We start from the raw sequence: 15371 nt of genomic DNA, 5'->3' as shown, positions 1-15371 counted from the left end.
CACATTGAAAGGGTGTAAAGTGGATTAATGTGTGACGTGATAAAACGGTCAAGAAATTTAAATGATCCTCAAGTGGAATGACGTGATATGATAACCACTGTGGACTACAAATTAGAAACGACTCAGTTTTATTCTGAAGATATCTACTTTGAGTTTGGTGTGGTGAGAGACATTTACATTTACATTTACGTCATTTAGCAGACGCTCTTATCCAGAAGAGACAAAGCTTGTATGTACAGTTTGTATGCCAGAATGGATAAACAGATAGACCTACTTTAATGTCAAATAAACAATTTCACTGTAGCTTTAGGAAGACATTGATCTTTACGCTGACCTCTTTGTTCATAAGCAAAGACTGCTAATCGACTGTTTTGGACAGTGATCGTTTTTGTTATTAGGGATTTCCATGACAATTGTAATCAATTAGACAATACAACAATATGTATAAATGGCATATTATTATTATTATTATTATTATTATTATTATTATTATTATTATTATGTAGTTGACAAAATAAGAGGCTATAGGGTTGTTTTCTGTAGGTAGCAGATATAACAAATGTGAGCTGGGAGGCTGTTGAAGCCCTAGCAGCCGTCTGGCCGTGATGTCACCCTCCTTGAGATCCCTCACGGTTTGACAGTTGACTTTAGTCTTGCCCTGTCAGCTAGTATTGGTCGACTTTGAGTGATGGAGTGTTGTGTACATAGGGGTCCCGAGATCAAGCCCCGGGTCAGGAAGTCACGGAAATAACTTTATTCTGTTAGATTTCCATGAGGAGAACTTTGGGGTGGGCCAATATACTATCTAAAAAAGCTAACATGACATTGAGATGGACAGCCTGCCAACATCTGCTAGTTAAAGAACCAGTAATTGTAATGCACATGCAGTGCACTTGATGAATGTCTCACGTTGGTGCCTAGATTTTCGTTCTAGCAGTGCAGTTTGACAGAGGTCAATGCTTTAACATAATCAGTTACTGGTCCAATAAGAATCACAGTTTAGCGGGGCCAGTAAAGCCACTGTAAAAAGTCTGTTAATGTCATCTGAGGGTTTGCCCCCCTACCCTAACATCCTTTGTTATCTCCCTTTATTAATCACAGGATGACAGTGACTGTGTCCCAAATGGAACCCTATTCACTTTATAGTGCACTACTTTAGACCAGGGCCCATAGTCCTCTATATATATATAGGGAATATGATGCCATTTGGTACACAACAGTATTACGCAACTGTTGAATGAGCATATTATTCACCAAAAAGGGCTTTCTCTTCCTGGTTGCAGGGTTTTGTTCTGTATCGTGGTGGGTTATCTCCCGACGGCTCTCCACTCCCATAATCCTCTACTCTACTGATCCTAAGGGGTTGTGTGTGTGTGTGTGTGTGTGTGTGTGTGTGTGTGTATGTGTGTGTGTGTGTGTGTGTGTGTGTGAGTGTGTGTGTGTGTGTGTTAGTGTGTGTGTGTGTGTGTGTGTGTGTGTGTGTGTGTGTGTGTGTGTGTGTGTGTGTGTGTGTGTGTGTGTGTTTATGTGTGTGTGTGTGTGTGTGTGTGTGTGTTTATGTGTGTGTGTGTGTGTGTGTGTGTGTGTGTGTGTTTAGTGTGTGTGTGTGTGTGTGTGTGTGTGTGTGTGTGTGTGTGTGTGTGTGTGTGTGTGTGTGTGTGTGTGTGTGTGTGTGTGTGTGTGTGTGTGTGTGTGTGTGTGTGTGTGTGTGTGTGTGTGTGTGTGTGTGTGTGTGTGTGTGTGTGTGTGTGTGTGTGTGTGTGTGTGTGTGTGTGTGTGTGTGTGTGTGTTTATGTGTGTGTGTGTGTGTGTGTGTGTTTATGTGTGTGTGTGTGTGTGTGTGTGTGTGTGTTAGTGTGTGTGTGTGTGTGTGTGTGTGTGTGTGTGTGTGTGTGTGTGTGTGTGTGTGTGTGTGTGTGTGTGTGTGTGTGTGTGTGTGTGTGTGTGTGTGTGTGTGTGTGTGTGTGTGTGTGTGTGTGTGTGTGTGTGTGTGTCTGTGTGTGTGTGTGTGTGTGTGTGTGTGTGTGTGTGTGTGTGTGTGTGTGTGTGTGTGTGTGTGTGTGTGTGTGTGTGTGTGTGTGTGTGTGTGTGTGTGTGTGTGTGTGTGTGTGTGTGTGTGTGTGTGTGTGTGTGTGTGTGTGTGTGTGTGTGTGTGTGTGTGTGTGTGTGTGTGTGTGTGTGTGTGTGTGTGTGTGTGTGTGTGTGTGTGTGTGTGTGTGTGGTTCTATCCACTCTGAATCCTCTCCACACCGCCACACATCAGCTGGCTAATTAGGCTCAGCCGTTTCCAAACGGGCTGTGAACGGGAGGAAATATCTACAGTACATTGATTACTCATGCAGCGGACCGGAGAATAGACTAGAGAAGGATTTCATATCCGCAAGTTTCTCAGGCAGGAGCCAACGCAACCAACTTTTAAACATCCATATGGAAACTGAATAGCTAGGAAACTCCTGGTGAACTTCATGCTTCCAAACATGTAATTGATCATAAACCAATGTTTCAGTCTTCAATAGACCAGTGTACTGGAGGTTCCTTTATACTCATCAGAAGTTTTCTCCATTCCACACTATTGCTGGTTAGTTTAACTTTTTAAAAGTACAAAATAATACGTTATTTTCTAAGGCAATTGCAGATGGGGTGCCTGGCATGGCTTAATTTAGCTTTGGATGTGCTTGAGGGAAAACCATACAATGGAAGACGCTGTGTACTCTTCTCTGCAGAGGGTACAGGGCACGGGTGTGGGTGTGGGTGGACTAACAATGGGTGGTACACCTGGTGCCGTGGTAGTCTAAATTATCAGGAGTAAGAGAGAGGTGTCTGGAGATGGTTGACCTATAATGGTGTGGTGGTACTGCGTACAATCCTCCAGATGGTTAGTGTGGTGGTACTGCGTACAATCCTCCAGATGGTTAGTGTGGTGGTACTGCGTACAATCCTCCAGATGGTTAGTGGGGTGGTACTGCGTACAATCCTCCAGATGCTTTGTGTGGTGGTACTGCGTTTGTGTGGACATGCCCTGGCCCTGGCTCCAAACAATATGAGCCTGCCTCAGCAAGACTAGTTGTTCTGTAGCTGTATCATGGAGAAGCTTCTGTCTTTCTCAATGAGTGTTTACTGGGTACTGTAGCCTTGTGAACCAGCCTTCAGAGAGTGATTCCCTTCTACCCCTGGTGCTTGTGCTTGGCTATGTTTCTCTCAGCTCTGTGAAGTTCTTCCACACCGATCACGACAAACCATTTCTGTATGGACCTTAGCGTTGTGCACGGGGGCATTGTCATGCTGAAACAGGAAAGGGCCTTCCCCAAAACTGTTGTTACAAAGCTAGAAGCACAGGATCGTCTAGAATGTCATTGTATGCTGTAGCGTTAATATTTCCCTTCACTGGAACTAAGGAGCCTAGCCCAAACCATGAAAAACAGCCCCAGACCATTATTCCTCCTCCACCAAACGTTACAGTTGGCATTACGCATTGGGGCAGGTAGCGTTCTCCTGGCATCGGTCAAACCCAGATTCGTCCGTCGGACTGCCAGATGGTGAAGCGTGATTCATCACTCCACTGCTAAAGAGTCCAATGGCGGTGAGCTTTACACTACTCCAGCCGACTCTTGGCGTTGCGCATGATGATCTTAGGCTTGTGTGCAGCTGCTCAGCCATGGAAATCCATTTCATGAAGCTCCCGACGAACAGTTATTGTGCTGACGTTGCTTCCAGAGGCAGTTTGGAACTCGGTAGTGAGTGTTGCAACTGAGGACAGACGAGCACTCGGCGGTCCCATTCTGTGAGCTTGTGTAGCCTTCCATTTCACGGCTGAGCCGTTGTTGCTCCTAGACCTTTCCACTTCACAATAACAGCACTTACAGTTGACCAGGGCAGCTTTAGCAGGGCAGAAATTTGACGAATTGACTATGACGGTGCCACGTTGAAAGTCACCGAGCTCTTCAGGAAGGCCATTCTACTGCCAATGTTTGTCTATGGAGATCGCATGGCTGTGTGCTCGATTTTATACACCTGTCAGCAACGGGTGTTGCTGAAATAGCTGAATCCACTAATTTGAAGGGGTGTCCACATACTTGTGTATATATAGTGTATACAGTATCATGTCCTCGAAATGGGGTCAACGCATGTAGATCTAAACCCTTTTTCATAAAGCGTCTCAGAGAAGGATCTAGGATCAGTTCTGCCATCTTAGATTATAATGGATAAGATTTCATTGGGTAGGGGGACCTGATCCTAGATCAGCACTCGTTTACCTGTCACCACTATTACTGGACATAGAGCCAGAGCATGAGAACCAGGCAAAACGAGGACCTGTCTGCTAGCCTAGCCTAGCCTAGCTGCGTATGGCATCCTGTATAGCCTAGCCTAGCCTAGCCTAGCTGCGTATGGCATCCTGTATAGCCTAGCCTAGCCTAGCTGCGTATGGCACCCTGTATAGCCTAGCCTAGCCTAGCTGCGTATGGCATCCTGTATAGCCTAGCCTAGCCTAGCTGCGTATGGCATCCTGTATAGCCTAGCCTAGCCTAGCTGCGTATGGCATCCTGTATAGCCTAGCCTAGCCTAGCCTAGCTGCGTATGGCATCCTGTATAGCCTAGCCTAGCCTAGCCTAGCTGCGTATGGCATCCTGTATAGCCTAGCCTAGCCTAGCCTAGCTGCGTATGGCATCCTGTATAGCCTAGCCTAGCCTAGCTGCGTATGGCATCCTGTATAGCCTAGCCTAGCCTAGCTGCGTATGGCATCCTGTATAGCCTAGCCTAGCCTAGCCTAGCTGCGTATGGCATCCTGTATAGCCTAGCCTAGCCTAGCCTAGCTGCGTATGGCATCCTGTATAGCCTAGCCTACCTAGTCTAGCTGCGTATGGCATCCTGTATAGCCTAGCCTAGCCTAGCTGCGTATGGCATCCTGTATAGCCTAGCCTAGCCTAGCTGCGTATGGCATCCTGTATAGCCTAGCCTAGCCTAGCTGCGTATGGCATCCTGTATAGCCTAGCCTAGCCTAGCTGTGTATGGCATCCTGTATAGCCTAGCCTAGCCTAACTGCGTATGGCATCCTGTATAGCCTAGCCTAGCCTAGCTGCGTATGGCATCCTGTATAGCCTAGCCTAGCCTAGCTGCATATGGCATCCTGTATAGCCTAGCCTAGCCTAGCTGCGTATGGCATCCTGTATAGCCTAGCCTAGCCTAGCTGCGTATGGCATCCTGTATAGCCTAGCCTAGCCTAGCTGCGTATGGCATCCTGTATAGCCTAGCCTAGCCTAGCTGCGTATGGCATCCTGTATAGCCTAGCCTAGCCTAGCTGCGTATGGCATCCTGTATAGCCTAGCCTAGCCTAGCTGCGTATGGCATCCTGTATAGCCTAGCCTAGCCTAGCCTAGCTGCGTATGGCATCCTGTATAGCCTAGCCTAGCCTAGCCTAGCTGCGTATGGCATCCTGTATAGCCTAGCCTAGCCTAGCCTAGCTGCGTATGGCATCCTGTATCAATGTAACCAGTCTGACAACATGTTTAGAACATCACATATTACTCAATCCATCACCATGACAAATACTTCCTACCTGTTTTATCTTCTCTCCCACACTGGGAGATACTACGCATGTGTCCCAAATGGCACCCTATTCCCTACATAGTGCACTACTTTAGACCACGGCTCTTGTCAGAAATAGTGCACTATGTAGGGAATAGGGTGGTATTTGGGACGGCTATAGTTGTAAGCTGCTGTGAGCTGAGCTGACTGAATTGTTCTACTTAAATATGCTGAATGAAATGGTGTGGCACTCTGATTTCAAAATATATTAAATCACAAAGTTACTGAGGCAAGAAATCATGAGGATTTGCTAGTGCATCCTTCAGAGTCTAGACTCTAGATGTCACGTGTGTTATTGTCATGTCTGATGAGCAACACAGGGGCTTGTTTGTTTGTTTCTACATGTACTGGAATACCAACATGTACTGGAACACCAACATGTACTGGGACACCAACATGTACTGGAACACCAACTTGTACTGGGACACCAGCATGTACTGGAACACCAACATGTACTGGAACACCAACATGTACTGGAACACCAACATGTACCGGTACACCAACATGTACTGGAACACCGGCATGTACCGGTACACCAACATGTACTGGAACACCAACATGTACTGGGACACCAACATGTACTGGAACACCAACATGTACTGGAACACCAACATGTACTGGAACACCAACATGTACCGGTACACCAACATGTACTGGAACACCGGCATGTACTGGGACACCAACATGTACTGGAACACCAACATGTACTGGAACACCAACATGTACTGGAACACCAACATGTACCGGTACACCAACATGTACTGGGACACCAACATGTACCGGTACACCAACATGTACTGGGACACCAACATGTACTGGAACACCAACATGTACCGGTACACCAACATGTACTGGAACACCGGCATGTACCGGTACACCAACATGTACTGGGACACCAACATGTACTGGGACACCAACATGTACTGGAACACCGGCATGTACTGGAACACCGACATGTACTGGAACACCAACATGTACCGGTACACCAACATGTCGGACACCGGCATGTACTGGGACACCAACATGTACTGGAACACCAACATGTACTGGAACACCAACATGTACTGGAACACCAACATGTACCGGTACACCAACATGTACTGGGACACCAACATGTACCGGTACACCAACATGTACTGGGACACCAACATGTACTGGAATACCAACATGTACCGGTACACCAACATGTACTGGAACACCGGCATGTACCGGTACACCAACATGTACTGGGACACCAACATGTACTGGGACACCAACATGTACTGGAACACCGGCATGTACTGGAACACCGACATGTACTGGGACACCAACATGTACTGGAACACCGGCATGTACTGGAACACCAACATGTACTGGGACACCAACATGTACTGGAACACCGACATGTACTGGGACACCAACATTTACTGGAACACCGACAAGTACTGGAACACCGACATGTGCAGCGTTTGAATACACCATAAATACCCAGAGATGAAAGGTATGCTCAAAGCCGTTACCAACATCCTTCAGCAAGTGACTGAATACACATCCCTTGTTGTGAACCACATACTTTCCTAGAGGAAGACTCCCCTGTCAAGTCAAATAACTGATGTAGCAGGAAATCAGACTGGCAGTTGAATTTGTACACCACCAGTCTCAACCCTGCATATCCATACAGAGACACATCTATTACTGTTTATGTAATGTAATCTGTCTCTCAGAATGCATTCCCAAATGACACCCTATTCCCATTGTAGTGCACTACTTTTGACCCATGGCCCAAAGGGCTCTGTAGGGAAGAGGGTGCCATTTGGGATGCATCCTCTGTCTCCTGGAACCAATCTGGAGCTGGGATCATAGCTGGCTCTAGTTTAGACTTTCCCATTTACCTGCTTGTCTGGTGTGGTTAGTGGCATGTTTTTCTGGCTCCGTAAACACGGATGGTGGACACATGGCATAGCTGTTTCTGTGTACGTCAGTGTGCTGGATTTGCATAGATACTACTGTACTTTACTGATATGTGTCAGAATGAATCAATTATAATTCATGAATGGGGGACGTTTATGTGATCCAGTACCCAGGACGTCGAGAGATGACTTCAGAACCGGCCACTAGGGGCATCGGTGAACGCTATTACCATTAAGTGGGCTTGGGTTTTGCTATGGCGTTGTGGACGGTGATGGAGGATGGGGCGTAAGACGCGGGCTCCGTCTCAAGCGAAGGCTTCAAGAGGCTTATACCTCTTCTCTCTAGTCCTCTTCTCCATCCAACCTTCTCTCCTAACCCTCCTTTTCTGCAACAGTACTGCCAGTGGCCTAACATTATTTTTTATTATTTTTTATTTTACCTTTATTTAACTAGGCAAGTCAGTTAAGAACAAATTCTTATTTACAATGACGGCCTACACCTGCCAAACCTGGACCATATGGGACTCCCAATCACGTCCGGTTGTGATAGAGCCTGGAATCGAACCAGGGGGTCTGTAGAGACGCCTCAAGCACTGAGATGCAGTGCCTTAGATCGCTGAGCCACTCGGGAGCCCACGTTTTGAAACAGTGATCGGATAGTGTTCTCCATGTGTTTTGAAACAGTGATCGGATATTGTTCTCCATGTGTTTTGAAACAGTGATCGGATATTGTTCTCCATGTGTTTTGAAACAGTGATCGGATATTGTTCTCCATGTGTTTTGAAACAGTGATCGGATATTGTTCTCCATGCGTTTTGAAACAGTGATCGGATATTGTTCTCCATGCGTTTTGAAACAGTGAGGGGATATCTTATCATTGTTTCTCATTAAGGGACATTATACATTGTCATTCATGATTTACCTTCTGTCCAGAAATATTGTTGACAACATTTACTTTTACTTCACTACATTCCAAATGAAAATAATGTACTTTTTACTCCATACATTTCAAAACGCATGGAGAACATCAGATCACTGTTTCAAAACACATGGAGAACAATATCAGATCACTGTTTCAAAACGCATGGAGAACAATATCCGATCACTGTTTCAAAACGCATGTAATTAATGAATTAATTACAATGTGGCTTAGTATGGTTACATCTGGACTGGATAGTTGAATGTGGCTTAGTATGGTTACATCTGGACTGGATAGTTGAATGTGGCTTAGTATGGTTACATCTGGACTGGATAGTTGTATAATTTGGACTGGACCAACCACGCCGACTGGCCAACCACGGCCATCACCACCTATGCCCCTTTTTTAGAAAACCCTGAAACCTGTATTTTTATTATCATTAATTTGGATTCACAGTGGAGGTTGGTAGTTATAACAGATAGGAAGAGAAGGACGTGAATGGAGACAATGTTAGTGCACTGTTTGGACAATGTTGTACACTGTGGATGTTGATGATAATATATTGGTGCACCAAAAACCAGTACTCTATAGAAACCATCGTGCACAGAGGCAGTTATATGACAGATAGAAGCACAAGGAAGTGAATTGAATCCTACGTGGATCACCTCTCCAGCCCAAGGGAAAGCTTCTAGTTTCACCGCTGCACAGACGAGAGACACTGACCTCCATGTGATTGAACGAGAGGGATGAGAGAGAAAGAGAGGGTGAGGAGGAGAGAGGGGGAGAGAGAAAGAGAGGGTGAGGAGGAGAGAGAGAGGGGGAGAGAGAAAGAGATGGTGAGGAGGAGGAGGAGAGAGAGAGAGAAAGAGAGGGTGATTAGGAGAGAGGGAGAGAGAAAGAGAGGGTGATTAGGAGAGAGGGGAAGAGAGAAACAGAGGGTGAGGAGGAGAGAGGGGGGAAAGAGAGGGTGATTAGGGGAGAGGGGGAGAGAGAAAGAGAGGGTGAGGAGGAGAGACAGAGAGAGGGTGATTAGGAGAGAGGGGAGAGAGAAAGAGAGGATAATTAGGAGAGGGGGAGAGAGAAAGAGAGGGTGATTAGGAGATAGGGGAGAGAGAAAGAGAGGGTGGGGGAGAGAGAGGGGAGAGAGAAAGAGAGGGTGAGGAGGAGAGAGGGGGAGAGAGAAAATGAGGGTGAGGAGGAGAGAGGGGGAGAGAGAAAGAGAGGGTGAGGAGGAGAGAGAGAAAGAGAGGGTGATTAGGAGAGAGAGGGTGAGAGAAAGAGAGGGTGATTAGGAGAGAGGGGAGAGAGAAAGAGAGGGTGAGGAGGAGAGAGGGGGAGAGAGAAAAATAGGGTGAGGAGGAGAGAGGGGGAGAGAGAAAACGAGGGGAAGGAGGAGAGAGGGGGAGAGAGAAAGAGAGGGTGATTAGGAGATGGGGAGGGAGAAAGAGAGGGTGATTAGGAGAGAGGGGGAGAGAGAAAGAGAGGTAAGGAGGAGAGAGAGGGGGATAGAGAAAGAGAGGGGGAGGAGTAGAGAGGGGGAGAGAGAAAGAGAGGGTGAGGAGGAGAGAGAGGGGGATAGAGAAAGAGAGGGTGAGGAGGAGATAGGGGGGAGAGAAAGAGAGGGTGAGGAGGAGAGAGAGGGGGATTGAGAAAGAGAGGGTGAGGAGGAGAGAGAGGGGGATAGAGAAAGAGAGGGTGAGGAGGAGATAGGGGAGAGAAAGAGAGGGGGAGAGAGAAAGAGAGGGTGAGGAGGAGAGAGTGGGAGAGAGAAAGAGAGGGTGAGGAGGAGAGAGGGGGAGAGAGAAAGAGAGGGTGAGGAGGAGAGAGAAAGAGAGGGGGAGGAGGAGAGAGGGGGAGAGAGAAAGAGAAGGGGAGATAATACCCCATGACACTTTCTCAAATATACTTTTTTTTAAAGATGTGCGAAATACTGGCTCGTACCCTTATTTTTCGATGTATTTATTTTATTCATAGTTTCATTACTTCTAGACAACAGGGTTCGCACAAGGTGCTTGAGGTGCTCAAAGTACTTGAATTTGGAAATTCAAGTACTGGAATACCTTGAAAATCTGACTTTTTCTCAAGTTGGTACTTGAAAACTACTATGAAAAATATTAGAAAAATGTATTAGTCTTGCAAATTATTTTCCAGGCAAACTACCGAGTTTTATTACCACACGTATTTCACGCTGCGGTTGCCAGGCGAGCTCACTCATTCCACTCATGACACTCAGCCAGGCAGGTACAGAATTGACTGATTAGGCACAGCCAAACGTTACATCGATAGCTAAAATGCCGGGCAAATCTAGATTCCACCTTGCCTGGATATTGATGTTTATCAATGGGGACGGTCAACACCGTTTTCTCACCTTTTATTTTGTTAATTATTGTTTAACCACTTACAGGTTTAAAAAATATAGACATTTCAAGTGTTACAGTGCCTTCGGAAAGCATTAAGACCCCTTGACTCTTTCCACATTTTGTTACGTTACAGCCTTATTCAATTATTATTAAAAAAATTATCTTCACACAATACCAACATAATGTCAACGCAAAAACAGGTTTTATACATTTTTTGACACATTTACATAAGTATTCAGACCCTTTATTCAGCACTTTGTTGAAGTGCCTTTGGCACGGATTACAGCCTCGAGACTTCTTGGGTTTGACGCTACAAGCTTGGCACACCTGTATTTGGGGAGTTTCTCCCGTTTTTCTCTGCATATCCTCTCAAGCTCTGTCAGGTTGGATGGGGAGCGTTGCTGCACAGCTATTTTCAGGTCTCTCCAGAGATGTTGGATCGGGTTCAAGTCCGGGCTCTGACTGGGCCACTCAAGGATATTCAGAGACTTGTCCCAAAGCCACTCCTGCGTTGTCTTGGCTGTGTGCTTAGGGTCGTTGTCCTGTTGGAAGGTGAACCTTTGACCCAGTCTGAGATCCTGAGCGCTCTGGAGAAGGTTTTCATCAAGGATCTCTCTGTACTTTGCGCCGTTAATCTTTGCCTCGATCCTGACTAGTCTCCAAGTCCCTGCTGCTGAAAAACATCCCCACAGCATGATGCTGCTACCACCATGCTTCACCGTAGGGATGGTGACAGGTTTCCTCCAGACGTGATGCTTGGCATTCAGGCCAAAGAGTTCAATCTTGGTTTCATCAGACCAGAGAATCTTGTTTCCCATGGTCTGAGAGCGGGCTGTCATGTGCCTTTTACTGAGGAGTGGCTTCCGTATGGCCACTCTACCATAAAGGCCTGATTGGTGGAGTGCTGCAGAGATGGTTGTCACTCTGGAAGGTTCTCCCATCTCCACAGAGGAACTCCGGAACTCTGTCAAAGTAACCATCATGTTCTTGGTCACGTCCCTGATTGCTCAGTTTAGCCGGGCAGCCAGCTCTAAGAAGATTCTTGGTGGTTCTAAACTTATCCCATTTAGGAATGGAGGCCATTGTGTTCTTGGGGACCTTCAATGCTGTAGACATTTTTTGGTACCCTTCCCCAGATCTGTGCCTCAACACAATCCTGACTCGGATCTCTACGGACAATTCCTTCGACCTCATGGCTTGGTTTTTGCTCTGACATGCACTGTCAACTGTGGGACCTTATATAGACAGGTATGTCCAATCAATTGAATTTACCACAGGTGGACTCCAATCAACTTGTAAAAACATCTTAAGGATGATCAATGGAAACAGGATGAACCTGAGCTCAATTTCAAGTCTCATAGCAAAGGGTCTGAATACTTATGTAAATAAGATATTTCTGTTTTATTTTTAATACATTTGCCAAAAAATTCTAAAAACCTGTTTTGACTTTGTCATTATGGGTACTGTGTGTAGATTGAAGATGGATCATTTAGTTTTTTAAAAATCCATTTTAAAATAAGGCTGTAACTTAGCAAAATATCGAAAAGTCAAGTTGTCTGAATACTTTCCGAAGGCACTGTATTGCGTTCCCAGCGTTGAACAACGCTCAGAAGACTTCTTGATCTGAGTTATAATCACGCCAACCTCTGCGAATAAGTGGACTCATGAATAATTATGTACCCCTAATCCCCCGGATCTGCCTTGTTAGCAGCGCATTCACTCACCAACTGGAAACTCCGCCCCCACGACATAGACTGAGAGGTGAAACGATCTACCTCAGTCAAGTAGGAGAGAGACGCCGCTGACAGCGGGAATTATTTTAACATCCCTCGACTCCTGCCGTGTCAACAGACATCCCCCTTACAAATATTTAGTGAAATATATAAAGATAATTTAAATATAATTATCACGGCTCAGGGAAATACCCAGAGGCAGACAGTTCGAATAACGGATGTTTATTATATAAACAGGGAGCATTCAGAGGACAGGTCAAGGGCAGGCAGAGGTAGGTAGTCCAGGGCAGAGTCCGTAAGGTACAGAGCGGCAGGCAGGGTCAGGGTCAGGGCAGGCAGAGGTCAGTAATCCAGGGCAGTGTCAAACGGTACAGAACGGCAGGCAGTCTCAGGGTCAGGGTCAGGGTCAGGGCAGGCAGAAAGATCAAAACCCGGAAACCTATAAAATAGTACTCAAGAAACCAGGAGTATGAAAAACACACTGGTATGCTTGACAAGACGAACTGGCAACAGACGAACAGAGAACACAGGTATAAATACACTGGGGATAATGGGGAAGATGGGCGACACCTGGAGAGGGGTCGAGCCAATCACAAAGACAGGTGAAACAGATCAGGGTGTGACAATAATGACAATTTAATATTATTATGTACACTGAACAAAAATATAAACACAACATGCAACATTTTCAAAGATTTTACTGAATTACAGTTCATATAAAGGAAATCAGTCAACATCATCAGTACTGACTTATCACTCATGTATTTTGTAAATAAGTAGTGAAACAACATATTATTGAGTAGAACTTGTAAGGTATGTTATTGTTTATTTTTAATGAGGATGTGGTGATATACTGCCATCTGGTGGCGACTAGAAACAATTGCATAATAGGAACTATTACAAATTGATGGTCCTTGAAAATAAATATTAGTGCTTGAAAAAGTACTTGAAAGTCCTTGAATTTGACTTGCCACTGTCCGTACGAACCCTGTGACAATATTATTATAATCTGAAGAAGGAGAAAGAAAGAGTAGCGACATTTTGTGTCCTCTGATTTTACATCCTAGAATAGGCTGAGGCCATTTCTCGCTTTTATGAGTTTGGTGGGTGAGAGATAAAGTTTTAATGTATGATCATGTTTTATTCCTTTACCATTTTTGGACTGCAATGAAACAAAAACGTTTAGTTGTTTCGCTGTCATGTACATCAAAATGTTCCCTGTTATATATAAATACAATTGTATTAGATCTACCCTGGAAGATGGATTAAACCGCAATTATCCACAAATAAAACTGCATTTGTCTTAGTCAAATCAATTATAGGTCGTGATTGTTAGCTTTCTGTTGGAAAACTGTCACTGGCTCGTCTTTGACATCGGGTATGTCTGAAATGGCAGCCTTTTCCCTAGTGCACCACATTTGACCAGAGACATTTTGGACACACTCAATGTGTTTCTTAGAAATTCCAGCATGTCAATCATCACCACATTCACTACCGGTCAAAAGTTTTAGAACACCTACTCATTCAAGGGTTTTTCTTTATTTTTACTATTTTCTACATTGTAGAATAATAGTGAAGACATCCAAACTATGAAATAACATATATGGAATCATGTAGTAACCAAAAAAGTGTTAAACAAATCAAAAGATATTTTATATTTGAGATTCCTCAAATAGCCACCCTTTGCCTTGATGACAGCTTTGCACACTCTTGACATTCTCTCAACCAGCTTCACCTGGAATGCTTTTCCAACAGTCTTGAAGGAGTTCCCACATATGCTGAGCACTTGTTGGCAGCTTTTCCTTCACTCTGCAGTCCGACTCATCCCAAACCATCTCAATTTGGTTGAGGTCGGGGGATTGTAGAGGCCTTGGTCATCTGATGCAGCACTCCATCACTCTCCTTCTTGGTAAAATGGGCTTAGTGGGACTATCATTTGTTTTTCAACAGGACAATGACCCAACACACCTCCAGGCTGTGTAAGGGCTATTTCTGTTTCTGTTTCTGTTTCTCTCTCTCTCTCTGTTTCTCTCTCTCTGTTTCAATTCAATATAAGGGGCTTTATTGGCATGGGAAACATATGTTAACTTTGCCAAAGCAAGTGAAATAGATAATAAACAAAAGTGAAATAAACAATAAAAAATGAACAGTAAACATTACACTCACAAAAGTTCCAAAGGAATAGAGACATTTCAAATGTCATATTATGTATATATACAGTGTAGCAACGATGTGCAAATAGTTAAAGTACAAAAGGGAAAATAAATAAACATAAATATGGGTTGTATTTACAATGGTGTTTGTTCTTCACTGGTTGCCCTTTTCTTGTGGAAATTTTTTATCAAAATGTTGTTTGTTTTCGAATTCTTTGTGGATCGCTGTAATCTGAGGGAAATGTGTGTCTCTAATATGGTCATACATTTGGCAGGAGGTTAGGAAGTGCAGCTGTTTCCACCTCATTTTGTGGGCAGTGTGCACATAGCCTGTCTTCTCTTGAGAGCCAGGTCTGCCTGCGGCGGCATTTCTCAATAGCAAGGCTATGCTCACTGAGTGTGTACATAGTCAGAGCTTTCCTTCATTTTGGGTCAGTCACAGTGGTCAGGTATTCTGCCACTGAGTACTCTTTGAAATAAATACAAATCAAAACATGTTTGTTTGGCTTTGTTGTGTGTCTGTTTTTTGTTAATTCCTTCCAATGAGTCAAGTAATTATCTTTTTGTTTTCTCTTGATTTGGTTGGGTCTAATTGTGTTGCTGTCCTGGGGCTCTGTGGGGTCTGTTTGTGTTTGTGAACAGAGCCCCAGGACCAGCTTGCTTAGGGGACTCTTCTCCAGGTTCATCTCTCTGTAGGTGATGGCTTTGTTATGGAAGGTTTGGGAATCGCTTCC

General features: G+C 44.9%; 1 protein-coding gene across 1 annotated transcript in view; it reads left to right on the top strand.

Annotated features, from left to right (window-relative positions):
• The window catches only part of LOC121574703 (metabotropic glutamate receptor 7-like), a 318674-nt gene that overhangs the window by 93399 nt on the left and 209904 nt on the right, over positions 1-15371 (top strand). The gene's annotated exons all lie outside the window — the stretch shown is intronic.

Source organism: Coregonus clupeaformis, chromosome 10 (assembly GCF_020615455.1).
Source record: "Coregonus clupeaformis isolate EN_2021a chromosome 10, ASM2061545v1, whole genome shotgun sequence".
Classification (NCBI taxonomy): domain Eukaryota; kingdom Metazoa; phylum Chordata; class Actinopteri; order Salmoniformes; family Salmonidae; genus Coregonus; species Coregonus clupeaformis.
Note: the sequence above shows the minus strand (reverse complement) of the source record. Positions and strands in the feature narration are given on the sequence as shown.